The sequence below is a fragment of the Podarcis erhardii genome, assembly GCF_964252035.2.
Source record: "Podarcis erhardii genome assembly, chromosome: 5".
Classification (NCBI taxonomy): domain Eukaryota; kingdom Metazoa; phylum Chordata; class Lepidosauria; order Squamata; family Lacertidae; genus Podarcis; species Podarcis erhardii.
In genome coordinates this window covers 100246600-100266256 of record NC_138509.1, presented here as the reverse complement: position 1 = coordinate 100266256, position 19657 = coordinate 100246600, and the positions used below count along the sequence as shown (strand labels likewise).

Below are 19657 nucleotides of genomic sequence, written 5' to 3'. Positions count from 1 at the left end.
AATTCCCCCTAGGGGGCTTTCAGTTATTTAGTAGTCCTTTTCCAATAATCTGTTACTTTGTTATTATCAATACTTTGTTTCCAATCGCCTCAGTCCAAATGTATCAGCTTTAATTCCAAGAGTTATTAAATAGCAAAATTCTTTACTTTGTCCGCCCGTTTGACAGCTTCTTTGACAGCTGTCAAACTCCTTTCACTTCTTCCTCCGGGACCCAAATAGGACACTCCCGGGTTTTTTTGGGGGGGATACACACAAAGTTCCAAATTCCCTTTCTCTCCAGCACAAAAATCTTGTTCTATCAAATTTGTGAGAAACTTTTAAATCATCAAAACAGTATTCATTCCGCCTTAATTCTCCGTTCCTTGCTTTGAAACGTCTATAAGTAGAGGGGGTGCGGACTTCCCTTTAACACATCCCCCGATCGTGCCGAATTCACAGGATAAAATTTTTAAAGTCCAAATTCCACTACTCACGGGTCCTTTGTTATCCAGTCCAAATTTTGGGAAGAAAGTCAGCGCTCTCCGGCCATGGCTTGCGGCTTCGCTCTACTGAGGTAGCGGTCTACTCTCAGCACCACGCCACTCTCCGTACCCTCTCCGCAGCCTTTAAAAAGGCTCTTCGTGGGTCGGGGAGGGCGCTTAAGGTGCCCACCGAGTCACCAAGTCCGCAGGCTTCCGCGCCTGCGGTTTCTGAGGGTCCCCGTGTCGCCGGCACGGCAAGACCCGTCCTCAGCAGAGCCGATTCCCTCCGGAGCTCGGAGGGAATCCGCCATTAGCCGTTCGCGCTAACCCGGAAGTCTCTCAGCCCTGGAGATCTGTGGGTCAGATGAGCTTTGGCAGCGGAAGGCAATGAAGTCCCCAAAGTGCTGCCTGCATGGGTGCCTGCCTGCCTCATGCTCGTTCTTGAGCAGGGAGGGGCAAGATGCGTCCCACCAGCTGCACTTTCCCCTGCTGCTGCCTGAAGAAGAGCCCTGAAGTCTTGCCAGAAAACTCCGACAAAAATGAGCTGCTCCAGTTGAAGGACAACTTGATTCCTCCAGCTTTGAAGGACTTGGCTTTTCCATTTCATGCCACCTACTTCCCCCTCTATCGGTGCTGCCCTGACGCATTATTGCTTTGCCACAAATGGATTGCTCTCCTTCCACCCAGAGCCGTTTGCTGTTGGGGGTGTCATGTTTAACAGCCCCTGCGAAGTTAGTGGAGGGCTGGCTGTCAGTGCAGGGAGATGTAAGACGAGCCCTGAAACCAAAGCATGGAGAACATCAGAAGAAGCTGCTGGATCAGGCCAGAGGGAGCCCTCCTAGTCCAGCACCCTCTTCTCGCAGTGGCCAAGCAGATGCCCCAATGGGAAGGATGCCCCAAGCAGGATTCGAACACAATAGCAACTCTCCCCTCCTGCGGTTTCCAGTAACCGGGATTGAGAAGCATCGCTGCCTCCTTTCAACTGAGGAGGCAAGGAGATTCCACCCTGCAAAGAACGGAGAGCGCAGTTGTCAGTTCCTTGTGGAGAGACACTGCCAGGTCAGTTGTCGTTGGGTAACTGAAATGTTCTTGAAGCTACAAACATGAGTCTGACCAAACTGCGGGAGGCAGTGGAAGACAGGAGGGCCTGGCGTGCTCTGGTCCAGGGGGTCACGAAGAGGCAGACACGACTAAACGACTAAACAACAACAAAACTGAAATGCAGTTCCTTTTCTGCTGCTAATTGTACAGTTTCCGGAATTCATTGCAGCTGCGTCTTCATTGCAGCTGTGACCAGAGGACATTGCGCCCACAGCCAGAAATGCCCGACTGTAGCAAAGGATGGTTTAGCAGGAAGGGATCTGGGTCTACTCTGAGCCTGTCCTAATGTGTAATCCAGTCCTGACCGCTCACATCACCTCTGGCTAGAGACACTGCCACAGAAACCAGTGCCACGGCTGCATGAGAATAATGGCAGAGGAGCTGACTCCCTACCAAAGCTGAAACAGAATTTGGCACAGCTGTTTCTCCCCTCTGGCCCCAGTTCAAATCAAGAATTTTGAGTTTTTCCAAATTTTGAGTGTGAAATGCAATTTTATTTCTTTGCTTCTCTTTTTGTTTTTTAGCCACACTACTGACACATCTCAAGGCAATTATGTTAAACGTTAACTTTCCAGATTCACCATTAACTTTGCTTTGTTTCTAATGTCACTAAATCCAAAAATGTCAATCAGTGAGAATACTTGGGGCGGGGGAGGTCTTAAATTAGGATAACAGAAACTCATCTTTCCCTTCTTCAGGGAAATTCCAGAATTCTTCCAGATAAGTTCCAGTTCTGCTTCACATTGCTATTAACAACACAAACAGGTTGTAGAGAGATTGGTGTGTCCGGAACATCTTCGTTCAACTCAGTCATCATGCCAGGCTTGAAAAGGCTCCACACCCCTCGTTCTCCTAAATTTGTTCTGAAGTGGAACCCAATTCTCTGTAAGCTGATCGACCTGTATTTGGGCTGAGCATTGCAGAATGTGGATGGCAACCTCATACAGTGGTACCTCAGGTTAAGAACTTAATTCGTTCCGGAGGTCCGTTCTTAACCTGAAACTGTTCTTCACCTGAAGCACCACTTTAGCTCATGGGGCCTCCTGCTGCCGCCGCGCCGCTACTGCACGATTTCTGTTCTCATCCTGAAGCAAAGTTCTTAACCTGAGGTACTATTTCTGGGTTAGCAGAGTCTGTAACCTGAAGCGTATGTAACCTGAAGCATATGTAACCCAAGGTACCACTGTAGTTGCTTTGGAAGACGATAATCAGGCATCGGCACAATATGACCAGTCCAATGAAGTTGATGTTGAAGAACCATTGCTTCAACAATGGCGATCTTTGCTTCTACCAAGTACACTGGTACAGTGGTACCTCAGGTTAAGAACTTAATTCGTTCCGGAAGTCCGTTCTTAACCTGAAACTGTTCTTAACCTGAAGCACCACTTTAGCTAATGGGGCCTCCTGCTGCCGCTGCACCTCTGGAGCACGATTTCTGTTCTCATCCTGAAGCATTTCTGTTCTCATCCTGAAGTTCTTAACCTGAGGTACTATTTCTGGGTTAGCAGAGTCTGTAACCTGAAGCGTATGTAACCTGAAGCGTATGTAACCCGAGGTACAACTGTAACTGAATGCTTTCCTGTATACAAGTGTTTCTGGCACTTAGACAATTAGAGCTGTTCTCCTTAACACGTGTAGGGATTGTGTGTGTGTGTGTGTGTGTGTAGAGGAATAAGGATCAAGTGACCAACCCCCCCTCCCTGCAGTCTAAAGCAATGTAGCCCAGAAGCAGGTTGACCTCCCCAGTGAGAACTAAGCCTAAATTCCACGTTCCTTGGCACTCATCAAGACTTAAGAATGTAAGATGAGCCTTCTGGATCAGGCCAATGGCCCATCTAGTCCAGCAGCCTTGCAGTGGCCACCCAGTTGCCCATGGGAAACCCACAAGTAGGGCCTGAGAACAAGAGTCGTCTCCCCTCCTGTGGTCTCTCTCTAGCAACTGCCATTCAGAAGCACCTCTGCCTCCGACTGTGGAGGGCAAAGCACAGCCATTCTGGCATAGCCATAGAATCATAGAATTGTAGAGCACAAGGACCACCTACCTACTCAAATCCCCTGCAATGCAGAAATCTTTTGCACAACATGGGGCTCGAACCCACAGTCCTGAGATTGAGAGTCTCATGCTCCACTGACTGCGCTATCATAGCTCTGTTGTGAATAGCCCTCCCCTCTAACCCTCTTTTAAAACCATCCAAGTTAGTGAGCATCGCTGCATCTTGTGGGAGTGAGTTCCACAGGTTAATTATGTGCTGCATGAAGTTCTTCCATGCTATGGCACTTGTTCTTTAACGGGGCTTCATCAGGTTCCCCCAAGATGTTGTCTTGCCCAAATAAGTAGTTTTTCCCCCACCCACTGAAGAATACAGGCTTCCATGTGGATCTAGGAGAGTTCCGTGTGGGCATCTTCTTCACTTGATGATAAGTTGGGACCTGTATACATGGTTGGGCCAATGAAGAAGAACAGCCCTGTTGGGCCTGAAGTCTTGCCAGAAAACTCCGACAAAAATGAGCAGCTCCAGTTGAAGGACAACTTTATTCCTCCAGCTTTGAAGGACTTGGCTTTTCCATTTCATGCCACCTACTTCCCCCTCTATCGGTGCTGCCCTTGCCCATTACTGCTTTGCCACAAATGGATCGCTCTCCTTCCACCCAGAGCCGTGTGCTGTTGGGGGTGTCATGTTTAACAGCCCCTGCGAAGTTAGTGGAGGGCTGGCTGTCAGTGCAGGGAGATGTAAGACGAGCCCTGAAACCAAAGCATGGAGAACACCAGAAGAAGCTGCTGGATCAGGCCAGAGGGAGCCCTCCTAGTCCAGCACCCTCTTCTCGCAGTGGCCAAGCAGATGCCCCAATGGGAAGGATGCCCCAAGCAGGATTCGAACACAAGAGCAACTCTCCCCTCCTATGGTTTCCAGTAACCGGGATTGAGAATCATTGCTGCCTCTTTTCATTATTTTTTTTTAAAAAATAATATTTATTATTAGCAAAAAACAAAAAAGAGAAAAATAAGAAAAGACAGAAAAAATGCAAGACAAAACACAGATCAAACCTTTACATAACTTTCTTTCCTTTGCTTATTTCCTTGACCTCCTCACACCTCCCTTTTTTGTATTCTAGTTCAATTAGATATTTCAGCAAATCCTTTCCAGCTTTGTTTTTATCCTATTAATTTATCTTAATATACTGTAATTTTACATTCTCGTCTTTCACCAATTAACAAATCCATTTTTACCTAATCCTTTGTATCATTTCTGCTAAAACCACATTGCTTCATTCCAACATCCTTCTACCATTCCTTAATTTTGCAATGTTTCTGTAGATAAACTTTAATTTTTTTCCAATCTTCTTCCACCGACTCTTCACCTTGGTCTCGGATTCTGCCAGTCATTTCCGCCAGTTCTATATAGTCCATCACCTTCATCTGCCATTCATTGCTGCCTCCTTTCAAGTGCCCACCACTCTTGTCTTGAGAAGCCCATAGACACCCCATGAACATACCCATTAAGCAACGCTACACTAAGTCAGATCCCTGATGCTTATAGCACTGTATTGTGGTAGCTTCCTCCATCTATGGAGGGCATAGTAGAACCATCCTGGCCAGGAGCGATCAAAAGTCTCCTCCTCATCCAAGAATTTGCCTAATCCTCCTTTAAAGCAGTCTAGGTTGGTGGCCATCACTGCCTCCTGTGGCAGGGAGTTCCACAGTTTACCTTTGTAAAGTAGTACTTTCTCTATGTGAATACTATTACTAGAGATACAGTCATACCTTGGTTTTCGAGCAGCTTAGTTCTTGAATGTTTTGGCTCCCAAACGCTGCAAACCTGGAAGTGACTGCTCCAGTTTGCGAACTATTTTTGGAAGCCGGACATCCGACGGGGCTTCTGGGGCTTCCGATTGGCTGCGGGAGCTTCCTGCAGCCAATCAGAAGCCGCGCTTTGATTTCCGAACATTTTGGAAGTCGAACGGACTTCCGGAACGGATTCCGTTCGACTTCCAAGGTACGACTGTAGTGGGGGCTGATCCTGGGAACTTCTACATGCAGAGCAAATGTTTCCAACAGGCTATGATCCTGCACCTCCACTTGCTAGCCGGAAGATGCACTCTGTTAATCATGATGATAATGACCCACATTCTTGGAATGCTGCAATGCCAGCAGCAATAAATTTAATTTAATGGATAATCCTGATTAATTTAACTTGATGCATAATATGTGGTTTGTTTATGATTTTTGTTTAATGTTTGTGTCTGTGAGTGATTTTTTTTTCTTGTTAAAAGAAAAGCCTCTATTACTTATTGCTCCATTCAGAAAGCATGTTGCTCTTCTGTGGACACATCCTATTGGAATGAATGGACTCAGCAAGGGGCCCATTCATTATTTTCTTGGGGGGGGGGGAGGAGAACTTCATGGTGGAATGTACCTGTAGTGATGTCTAATAAAAGTAACACATTGCTTGCCTTGGCCTGAATTTCCCTTTTCATTTCGATGCCAATGATTTTGTGGTTCTCCATGTCCTGAAAAAATGCCAAGTGGATCATCATAGACTTTTAAAATCTAGAATGGCACACTAAAATGCCAGCAAGCTAAAATAGGAGACATTTGATTAAGCTCACACAGAAAGGCAAACTAATAATAATAATAATAATAATAATAATAATAATAATAATAATTTATTATTTATACCCCGCCCATCTGGCTGGGCCTCCCCAGCCACTCTGGGTGGCTTCCATAGAAACAAAAAATACAGTAAAATATCACACGTTAAAAACTTCCCTGAACAGGGCTGCCTTAAGATGTCTTCTGAATGTCAGGTAGTTGTTTATCGCTTTGACATCTGCTGGAAGGGCGTTCCACAAGGCGGGCGCCACCACCGAGAAGGCCCTCTGCCTGGTTTCCTGTAGCTTTGCTTCTCGTAATGAGGGAACCGCCAGAAGGCCCTCGGCACTGGACCTCAGCGTCCGAGCAGAATGATGGAGGTGGAGACGCTCCTTCAGGTATACTGGACCTAATTCACCCCTCCCGAAACAATGTGTAACTGAAGCGCAGCCAGCTTTCAAAATCCACATTTCTCTGCATTTTGCAGTGCCAAGCAATGGCCACAAAAGTGTGGATTCTAGGGTAAAGTGTGCCTAGCTATGCATATCTCAATGACTGAAAAAAATGAGAAATGAAAATGAACTGACGGTGACACAGATTCACCCATCCCTAAGTTAAAACAAGTGTTCTCCTTGCTTTATTCCCAGCCCATAAAGGCAACCCAAGAATTTAAATAGGCAGGCAGCCCTGTTCAGGGAAGTTTTTAATCTGTGATATTTTAGTGTATTTCTAGTTTTTATGGAAGCCGCCCAGAGTGGCTGGGGAAACCCAGCCAGATGGGCGGGGTACAAATAATAAATTATTATTATTATTATTATTATTATTATTATTATTATTATTATTATTATAAATACAGCAAAATGTTTGGAAACCAATCCTGATGAGGTCACCCAGGAGAGAATGCAGCCTTCAGTTGGGATGGGCAAATAGGTCAATTTCGGTTTCTCACTTTTGCAAACTTGAGTTCACTTCTCCATATGTCTACATCAGTTTGTAATTTATTTTTAAAGTCTGCCTGAAAAATTAATCAGAATTTTAATATGAATGTCTCTTAATACAAACATTTCTGTATGAACTTTTCCCCAATTTTTCCTAATATTTATCTTTTTGCTGAATGCAATGCATTTCTGTGGGTTATTTTCCTGCATTACTTGGCTGGAGAATTTTTTCTCGGGGAGGTGGGAATTTTGAGTGATGGCTGTCGTTTCAGTTCATACAATGTTTCGGATGTTCTCCTGCATTGTTTTGCAATGGTGTCCTCCGATGTACCGTTCTGGACTCTGTGGAAGGGTGGCTTGCCTGACAGGTGTCATTCCAAAGAGAATGATCTCTTCTCAGGATGGCTGCTGCTTCTCAGGGCAAGAGGACAGAGGTGAGAGATTGAAGCAGGACTGGAAGAAGCCAATTCTGGGACAAATCACTTGTGCTTGACATCTGAAAAACAGCCACATTACTCATTAACTCCTCCTTCTGGACAGGCTGTTGAGTAATTGTGGGCCAGGTGGGATCACAGGGAGATGTTCCTTCCACTGGAATGCAAATGGATTTAATTGCCCATCAAGAAGACACAAGCTGCGCCTCAAACTTTGAATCCCTTTGCTCCTTGCACATCCCATTTGATGTCCAGCCCACCATTCTCCTTGATGACTTAATATTATTTTAACCCTTAACAGACATTCATTGATTTATGAATCATTGACAGAATGAAGGCAGAAGGCCACCGACAATTGCACCAGGTGTTGCAGGGTGGAGCTCTGTGGGGATGAAGACAGAGGTGGCAGAGAGTGATGATGTCTCCCGGACAGCCTGTTCTTTTGGGATGCCTTCAGCTTTTGCCCAGTGCACACCACCCAGTCTCAAGAAGTGGAGATCCAAGCTGTTTAATGGGGATGAGAATATCGGGCACCAGGGGTCTTTTGAACCAGGAGGAGGCTCTTATGCCATACCCCTGTGCTGCTAAAGTTTTTGCCTCAAGTAGCATCATTTGGTGGTATAATGAATGGATGCTGACCCCATGTATTCCTGGAGTTGGGGGTTCAACTTGGCAAGGATGCAAAATATTTGCTACTATGAATTGTAGAGTTGGAAGGGACCTAGAGCGTCATGTAGCTCAACCCCTCGCAATGCAGGAATCACAGCTGATCCCAAAATTCAAAACAGTTTCCTTGTGGAATTAAGGGCCACTAAACATGGTGATGTTGTCTGCCTTAAGTAAAGGGACCCCTGACCATTAGGTCCAGTCTTGGCCGACTCTGGGGTTGCGGCGCTCATCTCGCTTTATTGGCCGAGGGAGCCGGCGTACAGTTTCCAGGTCATGTGGCCAGCATGACTAAGCCGCTTCTGGCGAACCAGAGCAGCGCACGGAAACGCCATTTACCACCCCGCTGGAGCGGCACCTATTTATCTACTTGCGTTTTGACGTGCTTTCAAAATGCTAGGTTGGCAGGAGCAGGGACCGAACAATGGGAGCTCACCCCATCGTGGGGATTCGAACCGCCGACCTTCTGATCAGCAAGTCCTAGGCTCTGTGGTTTAACCCACAGTGCCTGCTTGCAAATTCGTGAAGGAGGGTTGTTCTTTTCATGTATCCTTTTACTTGCATATTACCAAAAAGTCAATATCAGTAATGACAACTGCAAAGCTGGAAGGTGTGCAGAGGAAGGTGACTAGGCTGAAAAAGTGTCTGGAAACCAAACCTTAATAGGAATGGTTGATGGAACTGGGTATGTTTAACCTGGATAAGAGAAGACTAAGAGATTATATGATTGTTGTTGTTTAGTCGTTTAGTGGTGTCCGCCTCTTCGTGACCCCCTGGACCAGAGCATGCCAGGCACTCCTGTCTTCCACTGCCTCCCGCAGTTTGGTCAAACTCAAGTTGGTCACTTCGAGAAAACTGTCCCACCATCTCGTCCTCTGCCATCCCCTTCTCCTTTGTGCCCTCCATCTTTACCAGCATCAGGGTCTTTTCCAGGGAGTCTTCTCTTCTCATGAGGTGGACAAAGTCTTGGATCTGTCCTTCCAGTGAGCACTCAGGGCTGATTTCCTTAAGAATGGATGCGTTTGATCTTCTTGCAGTCCATGGGACTCTCAAGAGTCTCCTCCAGCACCAGAATTCAAAAGCATCCATTCTTCAGCGATCAGCCTTCTTTATGGTCCAGCTCTCACTTCTTGTGAGAGCCATCTTCAAATATCTGAAGAATATGGAAAATGAAGTGAGCTTTTTTTCTGCTGCACCACAGCATAGGACACAAACCAATGGATTCAAATGGCAAGAAAAGAGATTCTGAGTAATATTTATTATTATTTTATTTAGAGCATTTGGCTTTCATGTAATCATTGAAAATAAGACAGTCCCTGCCTGCAGTAACAGAACGATGGGCCCTGAGAACTCAGCCCTAACTATTGACAGTCATCCTTAGAAATACAAATTGGCCCCCACTCTTGGCTCAGTTAGACCTTCTATTGAGTTTTGGAGGAGAAAGTTGCAAGACATTTGTGGGGTGGGGAGCAGAATTTAGGATCTGATGTCATAGGGTGGTCAGAGAGCAGTTCAATGCCTCAAAGCTTTGCTCACTAGAATAATCAGAGCTCCCCTTGATACTTTAATACCCCCCACCTCATTTAAAAAACAAGCTTCTTTGAAATGAAGAAATCTTGCCTCTGACCAAGATGGTGAAAGCAGGAGCTCTCCAGTACTGCAGCTATAACTGAATCTTTCCCTTCCAAATGAGGCAACAGAGTAGGAATTTCAGTGGTCTTCACCAAAGAGAGCCTTTGGCCAGACCTTCCTGGGTGTTAAAATCAGCAGAACGGCAGGGGGGGGTCTCTTTGGTGGTTCTGCCATCCCTAAAACCTTGGGAGGGGCTCCAGGAGAGGGTCTTCTCTGTGGCAGCCCCTAAGCTGTGGAATTTCTGCTCCATGGAGATGCAACCGGCACCTTCATTTTGCAATCTCTGTTATATGCTGAAGAGGTATATCTTCACCCTAGACTACTCTATGTGTGTATTTACATTGCTGAGTGGCACACAGGCTATTTTATAAGAGAACCACAGAATTGTAGGGTTCAAAGCGTGGGGTGTGAAACACAGAGAAGTCAAAAACAACATTCCTAGAGTGGAAATGTTTAGACATGAAGAGGGATGTTTGTCCAGCCAGTAGAAAAACTTCCTCTTTCCCCCTGTGCTGGGACAAACTTCCTCTACATGTGACCAGAGGTGGGTACAACCTTACCTGTGCAGGTAACAAAAGCACAGGACTGGCCACAACATCTCTCTCTTCTCCATTTTGCTTTTGTTGAAGAAGCATCAGCTTCCAGGCAAAAGAGGACAAAAGAACTATCTCCTTATAGGATAGATTCCAGGTGTATATATTTTGTTATTTAAATCTGCCTTCTGAGATCCATCTGTGAACAGAATGTGTGAGTAAACTATTTTATACTTTTATACAAGACTGTATTGTGTCTATTTCTTTTTAGGAGGGAATAAATGGGGAATTACCTGGTTACTTATTTTAGAGGCTTAATCAAGGCTGGCAAACCTATCTGCTGTGTAAGTTTAAAAGGGGAATGTTACTCTGCTAATTTATAGAACTTTCTAACGCAAGTTGGAAAGGATATAATTAAACAAAATCTCCTCTCCTGCCTCCCTGAACATTTCCACACAAAGGGACCCCAAGGATCATCTAGTCCAGCCCCCTGCGATGTGGGAAGCACAGCTAAAGAATCCCTGACAGGTGGCCACACAACCTCTGATTTAAAACCTCCAATGGAGGAGAGCCCACCACCTCCCAAGGTGGTCCATTCCACCACTGAACAGCTCTTGCCTCCAGAAACTTCTTCCTGGTGTTTAGTCGGAATCTCCTTTCTTGTCATCGGAATCCATTGGAGAAGCTGAAAAAAGCAAAACGTTAAAGACTTCTGCTTTGTTTGTTTTTTTTAAATCTTAAAGGTGACATTGTCTGAGAGAAGGAAGGAGCAAGCACGGTTGCCTTGTTCTTCTCTAGACTAGTTAGACAAGAGACAGAAACTCTTTCTATCCAAGTTAGGAATTTCCTACAGCCAAGCTTCTCTCTGTGCGATTGCAACCGGTATAGTGTCTAACCAGCGGCGTAGCGTGGGTTGTCAGCACCCAGGGCAAGGCAAATAATTTGCGCCCCCTAACCCGGGGCAAGGCAAGTAATTTGCGCCCCCTAACCCGGGGCAAGGCAAGTAATTTGCGCCCCCTAACCCTGGGCAAGGCAAGTAATTTGCGCCCCTAACCCCTAACCTGCCGCCGCTGCCAGCTTCTTCTTGCTGCTGCCTGGGCTGGTCGGGTGTGGTTCTCTCCCGCGCTCTGGGCGGCCGCTGCACTGTCCCTCCCCCAGATAGTCCCTCCCTCGCTCTCTCTCCGCTCCGCACCACAACGCACGCCTGGCACCCTCCCCCTCCACAGTGGGCGGCGACCCGGCAGCTCAGATCGGATTCGCACAGCCAACACTGCAGTGAGAGAGAGTGAGTGAGCCAGGTAGGGGCAGAGAGCTGCGAGTGCAAGTGCCCCCCCCAATGTTGCACCCGGTGCGGCTGGCCCCCCCTGCACCCCCCACGCTACGCCACTGTGTCTAACCAAGATTCAGCAGTAAACACAGCTTACCCTGCATGCTAAGGGGTTTCTGGTATCCCAATACTCATAAAATTGGGCCACAACACTGAACATTTGGCTTCTGATGGATATAAACATATGAGCCACAGGGGAACTCTATCTTTTTCTTTTTTTTAACAAGCAATTTATTGGTTTATTAATAAAAAAAAAGAAAAAAAGGAGGGGCGGGACTCAAAAAAGAATTCATAAACACATTTTTAAACCATAACATTTTGCTTGACTTCCCTCCACTCCCCTTCTTGGTTCCATTACTTTATACTTGTTCATGCACCTCTATAACACCTTATATTCTTAACAATCCATTTTTAAAACCTTCTTCATCTTATTACAAGTGACTTTAAAAAGTTATACTAATGTAAAGATCTATACACAAAGCTTAAAAAACACACATTAAACATTTGCCCTTTTTTATAAACTCAAAGTCTCTTTCCTTCTTGAGCTTCAAAATGTCTAATTTATCCTGCATAGTTGAATAGTTAGTTTTGCCAATCTTCTTTATTTTGTTTGACGGAGGCTACTTCCTTCTGTAGGGGCTGTCTGGTCTTGACCTGGCATCCACTCTCAGATACAGGGACAAAGTCTTTCGCTCTATAAGTCCATCAAGTCCTGTACCTCTCAATATCATAACTTCAGATTTTTAATAACAACCATTCTCCACATTCTCTTCACATATATGAACACAGGGGAACTCTAACAGTGTCTTCATCGAAGACTGCCATGATCAGGGGAAAATGGGATTAGGCAGTCTTGGGGTGTGTTAGACCCAAGTTCTTAAGGGTCGTGCAAATTATTACAAGACCCTTGAACCTGGGCCAGTTCAACCAGTGCATGCTTTAAAGCCCTATACAGCCCAGGACCCTTGTACCTACGGGACCGCCTCTCCTAGTATGTCCCGCGGAGGACCTTAAGGTCCACAAATGACAACACTCTGAAGGTCCCAAGCCACAAGGTGGTTAGATTGGTTTCAACTAGGGCCAGGGCCTTTTTAGTACTGGCTCCAACTTGGTGGAACGCTCTGTCACAAGAGATTAGGGCCCTGCGGGACTTGACATCTTTCCACAGGGCCTGCAAGATGGAGCTGTTCCACCAGGCCTTTGGCCAAGCCACAGCCTGACCCCCTCTCTCCTTCGGTAATCCTCATAGAACTCTAGCCCAATGGTTGCCATTAATTTGATTCTGAACTGATTTTAGAATTAATTGATTTTAGAATATATTTCAATCAATTGATTGTGATTTTATGTAAACTGTGTTACTTTTACTGTTGTTAACGGTTCTGAGCCTGGCTTCGGCTGGGGAAGACAGGATATAAATAAAATTTTATTTATTATTATTATTTTGAGTACCAGGGTGCTTGCTCTGCACACTCAAGGGGTTCAACAGGTAATTGACCCAGTCAACCCCAATCCCAATCCCAATCTACTTGTGGTCTTCACTGCAATTTCCACGCATCACAATTAAATCTGAAATCCTCTGCCCCTATATTTGTGCATGCAACCATCAATCCTTGCACTGTCTGTTAGGCATTCGGTGACCAACAGCTTGGCTGCCACTAGGTAAAAAATTAACTCTCACGGAGAACAAATCAGCGCGAAACGGGTCAGGTTTCGTTCCACTGAGAGCTGTAAATCTCCCGGTGTCCAGGTGGCTGCACTGGGGCAATGGGATGATTTGCGAGGGCTGGAATCCAGCGTCAGAATCTAAAAACAACAGATATTTCAGAATACCAGGTGCCAGGGAGGTACAGTGCAATTAGGAAAGCAGGAAAGACAGTCTCTTGCACCCTGTGAGGTAGGAAAATAGGAAGCTGCCTGAGTCAGACCATTGCTCCATCTACCTCAGTATTGTTTACACTGCAGTGGCACTCCAGAGTCTATTTATTCATGACATTTATATCTCACCTTTTCTCTAAGAAGCTCAAGGTGTCATACAGAGTTTCCCACCTTCAAAAGCTGAGATGAGTCCTGCTGGCGAAGAGGCATTGCAATCTGCCCCTCCTGCTGCGACAAGCTCCCCTCCCTGCTGGTCTCCCAGAACCAGGAGAGGCGTGAAGAGGGAGGAGGAGAAGTTAGCTTCAGGCAGGCGCAGTCTCAGATTGCTTGGGAGGAGGGGAACTAGGAAGCTGTGGGGAGGCGGAAACTGTAGTCTCAGCCATTGCTTCATGCAGATCCTGTTTTTGCTAATAAAGAATTACCGTATTTTTTGCTCCATAAGACGCACATGACCATAAGACGCACCTAGTTTTTAGGGGAGGAAAACAAGAAAAAAAATATTCCGAATGAAACAATGGATGTATGATTTTTGTGGTTCATGCTGTGGCCACAGACATGTGATTTGACAGTGAGTTTGGGGTAGCCCAAGGCAAAAATCCTGAGGATCCATGTGGATCCATGCTTTGTAACCACGTTTTTGCACCATTGCAGCCCCAGGCAACAGTGGGTGCGTGATTTTTTTGGTGCAGGCTGTAGCCATGGACATGCTATGTGATCTGATGGTGAATGTGGAGTGACCCAATGCAAAAATCCTGAGGATCCATGGGCTTTTACCTCCCCCCTCCCAGGCAGCCTCCTTTATCGCTAGTGTCCCTTATCTCTCTCCCGATCCCACCGATCAGCTGCTTCCTTTCAACACTCCCTTCCCTCTTGTTTGCCTTAGGGTCTTTTCCTTAGCTGGAGCAGTTTTTTGCTCCTTCTTTTCTTCTAATTTCTCTCCACATTGATTTAGTCTTCCTGTTTCCTCTCCTTGCAAGTTTGCTGTCTTTACCTCCCGCCTCCCAGGCAGCCTCCTTTATCTCTAGCTTCCCTCTTTAAAAAAAAAGAAAAAAAAGCATGATCTGCTTTTTGCCCCTGGGCAATTTGGCTCCAGGGATCACACATTCACTCCATAAGACGCACAGACATTTCCCCTTACTTTTTAGGAAGAAAAAAGTGTGTCTTATGGAGCGAAAAATACGGTAATGCCAACTTGCTTGGTGCAATTTACTGCTGGCTTGCTCCTGCCGGCTTGAGGGCAACCTTCTCTATGCCCTGGGCTTACACATGGGTATGAACTGAACATGGGTATGAACTTATGGCTACAGACCAGCTGAGAGAGTATTTGGTCACTTCAAGCTTCTGTCGACTTAGGAAAGTGACTCAACCTTCCTTTCAATCTCCTGCAACCTCCACCTTCCTAAATCAACAACAGGCTGACGGAACCAAATGGGTGAAGCCCTCAAGGTTGCCTTTGAGCCTCCAAATGCCCCAGCCAGTGCCAAGAACTTGACAGGTCCTCGAAAAATGGCCCCGGGAGCTGGCTTCCCTGAATGCCCTTTTCTCCATTGTTTTTGGCCTCCTCTTATGGCTGCTTCTCAGCAGGGAACCGTCACAAAAAAGAGAAAGAGAGAGAGCTGGAAGGGGGCTCATTCAGAAATGAGGTGGAAATTGATTCCACCTAAACGTTAGGAAGAACTTCCTGACAGTGAGAGCTGTTTGACAGTGGAATTTGCTGCCAAGGAGTGTGGTGGAGTCTCCTTCTTTGGAGGTCTTTAAGCAGAGGCTTGACAACCATATGTCAGGAGTGCTCTGATGGTGTTTCCTGCTTGGCAGGGGGTTGGACTCGATGGCCCTTGTGGTCTCTTCCAACTCTATGATTCTATGATTCTATGAGGAGGAAAGGAAGTCCCAGATATGTGCACAATTTTATTTTGCCTCTAGAGCGAGATAGAAATTCTGCAAAGCCCATTCTCAGTGAGACCAGGGTCACCATGCAAGAGTGCAGCCTCACCACCAAACTGGAAAGAACCAATTTAGGAGGAACCTGACAGCTAGAGTAAAAGCCAGATAAGGTGCAAGGAGGACTCTGCATGCCCAGAAAAACAAAAACAAAACACCTTGAGTTGAGTAAGTGACTTCAAGGATGAAGAGATGGTATGGGGCTGTGGTGGCAGAAATTGTGTGATGGCCTGGGATTCGGACTCGGAGGCTGAACCTGAGGAATCCCAGCCTGCAAAGGATTCCCTGCCTCCAGAACACGTTCTTGAAAGATGAAAGGCCAAGCCACATCTATTAAGCACATCATGTAAATGGAATCACCAGGTTTTGGGGTAATATAACCCTGGACAGGTGTCAGGAACTGGACTTTTGTGAACTCCCAGGTTTCTACTGATGGAGGCAGTGTAACAGACCATGGAGAAGAAGACTATAAATGGCTTCTGGCCACAATGGCTATGCTGTACCTGGATTGTTGAAGACAGTATATGTGATGGCCTGGGATTCGGACTCGGAGGCTGAACCTGAGGAATCCCAGCCTGCACAGGAGTCCCTGCCTCCAGAACCAGCTGAGTCGGGCTTGGGGCTTGAGCCTGAAGGGTCCTCACCTCTGCTAGATCCTCAGGTGCAGGCACCAGTTGAGTCTGCTCTGGCTCCAGAGGTGATGGAGGACCCATTGCCTGCAGGTGCTCCACTCTTAGCCCCGTCAGGGGAAGGTGAGGTTGCCTCTGGGTCTGGTCACCCTCCAGCCTCTCCTGAGCTGCAGAGGCTCAGGGCAGAGAGGTGGAGGGAACTAAGTTCCCGCAGGAGGAGTGCTGGCCTCCAGGCCAGGAGAGGCGAGTCACCTGAGGATCGGGGCCGCCCTATGCTTCAGGGCAGATAAAAGCTGGCCAGCCCCAGTCCCAAGTTGCGGGAGCAACGTTGGTGGTTGTCAGTTCCTGCCTGAACCCTGTCCTGCTGGATCTCCTGACCTCACCTGCCTTGGACCCAGCTTCAGCTTTGACAGACGGCTTCAATACTGCACCCTCGACCTTGGACTGGACTTGGACCTCACCTCACGGAAACCCACGAGACCAGCACAAATTGCTTGTCTAGAAACTGAAAAGCCCAAGTGATGTATATTTCCTACACAGGTGTGTGCCCTAAACTCTTTTGGACTCTAATGCATTACTGAACAAAAGTCCGACTAATTGAGAATCTGACTTGAGCCTCTGGACTGAACCCTCAAAGGAATTTTTCTCCCATCAGAGCCCAGGCTCTTACTTTGTACCCCCAGTCCTCTGCACACTCTCCTCTAAGTTGCATCATTCTCCGGGATGCCATCTGGGGACCAAGTGTGTGTGTGGGGGGGGGGTGCCAACCTGAATAAAATACTGGGGAGTCGCAGGTAAGACCCATCCTGAATAATCAACCGCAAAACGTGGTGCAGGCACACCATTTGAATGGTAATGCCCATAAACTTTGGGGGTGTTCCCCTCAAGTATTTTAATTGGGGGGCCGAAGGGACCTTGGTCTCTGGGAATTGGCTCCTGTGGTACCAAGGACCTGATCTGCTTGGAAATGCTGCTGAACAAGGCTCAGTGAAATGAATGGGGGCCTGCCCTTGAAGGAGACCCTTTGACGCTCAAGCAAATCACCATCTCCTTCAGTAAGTCGTATTAGCCAGAGCAGGCATAGAGTTACAGGGGCCCCTGCAGTTGTTGCTGAATGGCACGTCTCACCATTATTATCATTAAAGGTAAAGGTAAAGGACCCCTGACAGTTAAGTCCAGTCGCGAACGACTCTGGGGTTGCGGCGCTCATCTCGCTTTACAGGCCGAGGGAGCTGACGTTTGTCCACAGACAGTTTTTCCAGGTCATGTGGCCAGCATGACTAAGCTGCTTCTGGCGAAACTAGAGCAGTGCACGGAAATGCCATTTACCTTTCCACTGGAGCGGTACCTATTTATCTACTTGCACTTGGACATGCTTTCGAACTGCTAGATGGGCAGGAGCAGGGACAGAGCAACGGGAGCTCACCCGGTTGCGGGGATTCGAACCGCCAACCTTCCAATCGGCAAGCCCTAGGCTCTGTGGTTTAGACCACAGTGCCACCCGCATCTCAATTATTATCATTATTATTTATTAAATGTCTACACTGTTCTTCATCCCAGGATGTGAGATGAGATGAGAGCCAGTGTGGTGTAGTGGTTCAGAGCGATAGACTCGTAATCTGGTGAACCGGGTTCGCTTCCCCGCTCCTCCACCTGCAGCTGCTGGGTGACCTTGGGCCAGTCACACTTCTCTGAAGTCTCTCAGCCCCACTCACCTCACAAAGTGTTTGTTGTGGGGGAGGAAGGGAAAGGAGAATGTCAGCCGCTTTGAGACTCCTTAAAGGGAGTGAAAGGCAGGATATCAAATCCAAACTCTTCTTCTTCTTCTTCAGGATCACAGGAAGGTTTACAATATAAAAGCACAAAAATACCTAACATAGACTCATCCTGTCCTTCGGACATGCCGTCTGCAGTTTTTGAGTTTTGGGACTGGAGCCTACCAACATCTGAAGGGCCACAATTCCCTAGCCCTGAGCTGGATTCTAAAACCTCTCCATATATACTTATTTTAAATAAATAAATAAATAAATAAAATACACACCTGGAGCGATTACATTCCTATGTGCCAATTCCCTTTGTCTATGTTCTAGACAGGTCAGCATTTAACATGCTAAATGCCTGACGTGACACTTGGTGCTTAGAGTGTGGCTGGGGAGAAAGCAGAGTGGAACAGGATGGTTTTCCACAGAGCGGCACTTATTGATTTATTTGTAGGTTGAGCAGCCTGGTGTTGGTTCCAGCTTGGCCTGCCACTCAGCCGCCTGTGACCCACTGGGCTGTTTTGCTCCACCGGCCGTGGTCTGATGCTTGCCAGCTTTTGTCGAGAAGTAACGGGAGGTGGTCTGTGGTGCAGGAAACATGCCTCTCCCTGGCACCGCAGACAGAAAAAGGCATTGTGCTGGTGGCAGCGGATTCAGACCAACCGCGGGTGGGATTAATGAAATCTCCGCCTGGCACTCTGTGCATCTCCAGGACCGGCCACAATGGACAAAGCCAGGAGCCTGGACGCCAGCCGGCCGGATCGGCAACCCTTGTTTGTCTAAGGCAGTGGGATGCCCCTGGTCTGGCTGCGTTGCCGACTCTGCACAGAAGTGGCTTGTGGGCAGCCTTCCCGACGCGGCTCTGGAGGCAAATTTGCAAGCCATCTCTGGGCTAGCATTCCGATCCCAACCCGTGGAGTTGTGGGCTGTTCAGTTATTGAATTACGAGAGCTAAAAGGTGGAATGCATTGTTATTGCGATGAACAGTAGTAGCAGCGCCATAGTTCTGCCTGAATGTGCAGGATTGGACAAATGCACAGAGGAGAAGGCTGTCAATGGCGGCTGGATCAGGTTTTAAGCAGAGTTTAGATGGCCACCTGTCATGTATGATCTAGTTGAGATTCCTGCATTGGAGGGGGCTGGACTAGATCACCCACTGGATCCTTTCCAACTCTACGATTCGGCCCTGCCCTCACCGATCCTGGAAGGAGCCTTTGGAAAAGTCCCATACACTCAGAGACTTTGCGCCTGTTAATTGGGGGAGATAGGAAGCTCAGAGCAGTTGTTCTTTAGATGTCCCTTTTATGAAGAGGCACGTAGTGAGACCATTGATCCCCTGCTGGTGAGGCTCGCTGAGCTCCCGGAAAAGCAAAAATTTGACCTTCTCCTGTCAGGCAAAGATCAGAAGATGACCCGGATGGTCGCCAGATTCTGTGTACAGATCTGTAGGCGTAGACCATCTCCCAACGTAAACTAGTTTGTTAAGAAAATCCCCAAACTTGGTTCTATTGTTGACTCTGGGTCAGCTCCCTGCGGTAGTTTATTGTTGTACTTGGTTTTTAAATGTTTGTTTTCCTTCTGTGACTGTACCCCCAAGTGTGTTTTATAAGCTGGTCTCCAACCGTAATAAATCTGTCTATCTAATCTCTGATTCAATGATTATAAGCTCATCCTTTCTGTCAAATTAATTTAACTAAACCCTTTTAGTTCAAATCAAGATGACCCGGATGGTCGCCAGATTCTGTGTACAGATCTGTAGGCGTAGACCA

General features: G+C 47.0%; 2 long non-coding RNA genes across 2 annotated transcripts in view; both read right to left on the bottom strand.

The window, feature by feature from the left end:
• LOC309342411 overlaps window positions 1-19657 on the bottom strand; it is a 223794-nt gene that overhangs the window by 183363 nt on the left and 20774 nt on the right. The gene's annotated exons all lie outside the window — the stretch shown is intronic.
• On the bottom strand, window positions 3205-5058 carry LOC309342420. Its single transcript, XR_014156796.1, has 3 exons — window positions 4998-5058; window positions 4379-4500; window positions 3205-3335 (listed from the first exon to the last, which is right to left on the bottom strand). It is a non-coding gene; the product is annotated as an uncharacterized lncRNA (long non-coding RNA).